This window comes from Haliotis rubra, unplaced genomic scaffold (assembly GCF_003918875.1).
Source record: "Haliotis rubra isolate DU_JTF1 unplaced genomic scaffold, ASM391887v1 Scf1213, whole genome shotgun sequence".
NCBI lineage: Eukaryota > Metazoa > Mollusca > Gastropoda > Lepetellida > Haliotidae > Haliotis > Haliotis rubra.
Genome location: NW_025765130.1, coordinates 18,778 through 22,726, shown reverse-complemented (window position 1 = coordinate 22,726; position 3,949 = coordinate 18,778). Strand labels below are relative to the sequence as shown.

At 41.1% G+C, this 3,949-nt stretch overlaps 1 long non-coding RNA gene across 1 annotated transcript; it reads right to left on the bottom strand.

Annotated features, from left to right (window-relative positions):
• Positions 1-310: 310 nt before the first annotated feature.
• LOC124265496 lies at positions 311-2,869 on the bottom strand. Its single transcript, XR_006895468.1, has 3 exons — positions 2,821-2,869; positions 2,016-2,238; positions 311-729 (listed from the first exon to the last, which is right to left on the bottom strand). It is a non-coding gene; the product is annotated as an uncharacterized LOC124265496 (long non-coding RNA).
• Positions 2,870-3,949: the final 1,080 nt, after the last annotated feature.

The following is a 3,949-nucleotide window of genomic DNA, read 5'->3' as shown; positions in this document are numbered from 1 at the left end:
CAGTTGATGTATGTTTGGAAATGTTGTCCATCAGTGTCCATACCTGTCCATGATCCTTGCCGGTCTATTTGATCATATCTTTGGATAGCTGGTTGGTTGTTGTTTAATGCCGCGTTCAGCAGTATTCCAGCTTTATGACGTCATTCTGCAAGTAATCGAGCCTAGACCAAACAATCCAGTGGTCAACATCGATCTACGCAATTGGGATACGATGGCATGTGACAATCAAATCAGCGAGGCTGACCTCCCGATCCCGTTAGTCGTCGGTTACGACCAGCATGTGTTGCTGAAAACCAATATCTAACCCGGATCTTCAGAGTCCTGAAAATCAATGATGACACTTGGCGTTCGCGAAAAGGGTAAACATGTCCTGCATTGCGATTTCACCCGGTATAACGTTACAAGTTAATCCATCTAAATAATACAGGCAGCTCCAAATATGGTTGAAGAACCATCACACAGAATGCAGGTTTCAGTTCGCTGGTGCAAGTTAGGTATCATAGATCAAGTGTGTGCAATATACGCAGTGTGTCTAAATACAGATTTAATTAAAATAGAATATATGTGTAAAACATATCAGCAGAAATATGCACTGGCCTTGGAACATGGGACAAAAGCTCCAGACTTGTTGGACAGCCTTTCCCGAGAACTGAGAGATTGCTGACTCCAGGAAAAACATGGGGAATCCAGCAATCAGAAGACAAATGATGAACGGAATCAAGAAAGCTCCTGAAAGAAAGTAGACATAATTCTGATGTGCATTCCTTCATAAACACCTTCTCATGACACAGACGAATTCGTACAATGGACCCTCAGGATTATGATGTATAAGTATTGCCATAGCGACTGGTTCAGGGCCGTCATCGTCAACATACTTCCAAAAAACAAAAACGATGTAGGTAGGACATGTAATTGTAATTATTTATCACTACTGCAGTGTACAGCCAACCCGTACCACTCTGTCATTTTCATTAATTACTGTATATGACATTTATAGCCTTAATTAGTCACCCCCTTTGGCCGTGTCTGCCATCACATCAACTGGTCCAAGGAAGTGCTATTGTTTATCTATCTGTCCATTGTTGAGTCTCCGCCTGTCCATTGTTGTCCAAAACGGTATATATGCTCACATCTGTATTGTCAAAGAGTCCGGTATTCTGACCGTTTGTGTAGGGACGACAGCAAGCAGGATAATGCCTGTCGTAGGAAACGCCCTGAGGTTGAGCAGGAACTCCGCTCACCTCATATATGTCCGAGCCGGCAACCCAGCTCATTCCTGTCTTGCATACTTGTTTGTCATGTCTTGTGTAACAAACTAAAGAAGTTTTAACTCAACTAATCCTTCGTCTTTGTCGACGTATTTTAATCTGAATTCTGAGCTAGTTCTCCTGTCGACACATTGTACGCATTGACATTATTATCATTATTCCTTGTGTCGCTTTTTGTACACTGCATTAACACCTGACATGGGGCATGGTGGGCGAACTGGCCAAGTCGCCAGGCTAGTGATCCAGCGAGCTCGAGGTGTTGGGATCGAGCCCACCTGTGACCGGATGTAAAAACCTTGGTGTCAACTTTGTGTGAAGACTCTTTCAGTGTTGTCACAACCCCTACTGTACAGTACACAACCCTGTGCACTTAAAATAACCCACGAATCCGTTCGTATATGGTGGCAACATGAATACGTGCAAACACCTAGTTGCGGGTACAGTAATGAGCAGTAAACTTGGACAAAGTACTGTGACTATGTGTCCCAGTCCACCCAGCTGTGAATTGGTACCTCGTAAGGATGAGAAAGTCGCAATAACTCCGTGCGCCTAGTGACTGCAAGAGACGTATGATCCCCTGGGAGTTGAGATTGATAATACGATGTGCCGTTGAGATTGACATCCTATGAAAAAAAATACCAGCGCCTTGAGCATGTACTACTTGCGTGGATAGGTGCGCTATATAAATAACCTATAATAAAAATAAAAGAGGATACAATTTCTAATGTAGAGGGATATCATGCTTACCTCCACCGTTCCTGTTGCAGATATAGGGGAACCTGAGCAGATTGCTTAACCCGACACTGTAGCCCACCATTGTCAGCATGTAATCCAGGTGTCGGTGCCACGATTCTCTTTGTGGTCCTGGATTACTTCTACCTAATCCTTGGGGATGCCCCGTTGTCTTTGCAACCATTGGGTCTGTAATATCTTCTGCGGTGTTAGACATGATCCGTGTTGTCGTCGGAATCTAATAAAAACAATACTAGCATAATGTAGCTGATTGTGTTTCTTCTGAATAAAACGCATTCGTGTGACTAAGGGTGGTGTGCCTCTTTTTCCTTTACAGTACAATCACCAATGATTGTATATACGTAGCGCCGTAAGCAGGCAATGTGCCTGGATATGAGTGCCATATAAGCGGACTATTACTATTATTACTATTATTAATGGCAACAAAATTAATAGTCTTAATAAACAATGTTTGGGATTATGCATATTTTTTAGATATTCTCATGAAACAAGGGGATGAGTCTTCACTAAATCGTTTATCCCCCAGAGTAGTCATGACACCAAATATTCGTTTCACTATTACGTGTCGACATCCGAATTGAAACAATAACTTAACCCGAAACCCTTAGGCAACCAGTCCCCTGTGAAACCAACAAACAACGACGAAATATTTACATAAGTAACAATTGCATTCTAACATTAACACTGTTTTACTGCAATACGATAAATATTTCAGTACAAAATAGAACTGTGGGACAAAATTCAAAGGTAAAAAAAATGCAGTGGCAACAGCAAAAATGTTAATGATAATGATATTCACGTGACTGCAACTTTAGTACCGAACGCCTGAATTTCCAGAGTGAAAATGTGATCATCACACAGGCGCTGGTCTTATTGTAATGTGCCTGACGCATGTGATCACCCAGGTATATAAACGATTTAAAAGTTATCTAAATTTGGAATAAATTAGAGTTTACTCTTCCCTCCAAGCGCATCAAAATGTAGATATAGTAATTTCCGCATCACTGACAACTAATTACTGTGAGCAGACCCAGTATAACTAAATAAATGCACTCACCTGTAAGAGGTAGGTTGGTGATGTGAAGGCGGCAGACACAACGCGATTGGTACATGTATCTGCAACAGATTAAAACTGCAGTTGTACAATAGGTAATGAAGTCATATATATGTAATGACAAAAATGTATAGTATATATAAACACGTTGATGCATGAATACTGTTTTGTAAATTCATATATTCATTAGTAATGCATGTGGTACTTTTGAAGGAAAACAGTAAACGTTCGAAAGAACTAGTCAGCCTACAATATTCAGTCCGCGTGCAAACGTGAATCATCTGTCGTTGGTATCTGTTGCAGTCAGTTGCGTGTGACCCGCCACAGAGTGTCATTGTTAAGTGGAAATATGAATGAATATGCGCATCACGTTCGTACAAACAAGCTTCCACAATTGTGAATATTTGTCTATATAATACTCACACTGGGCGGGTTACCCTTGATTTGGGGCACATGGACAATATTCGCTGACTTCAACATTCAAACAAATAAATACTGTTTCCTCAATTTACATAGACAAGAACAAGATCTCCGTACGCATTAGAATAGGAGTTCCAGTAAAATTATATCTTGATTTATTTCATGCAGAATTCGATAGAGTGAGTGAGTGGTTGCCTCATACCCATCGTTTTGTGTAATATAATTTTCAAACTGACCAAGTATAATGGCCACAATGCCCGAACTTGACTCACGTAAACCGTGTGCATCCCAGCACTGGAATAGTGTTGACAAATTCATCGATTCACGAATTTAGGTCTTGGTCAAAGGGCGGCATTATGAGCAGGAATTTGCGACACCTTACACCACAAAGCTTCCTTCAGACAATCACAATAATAGTGTTATCCCTCTCCTCTCTCCATAGTGACACCCCTCC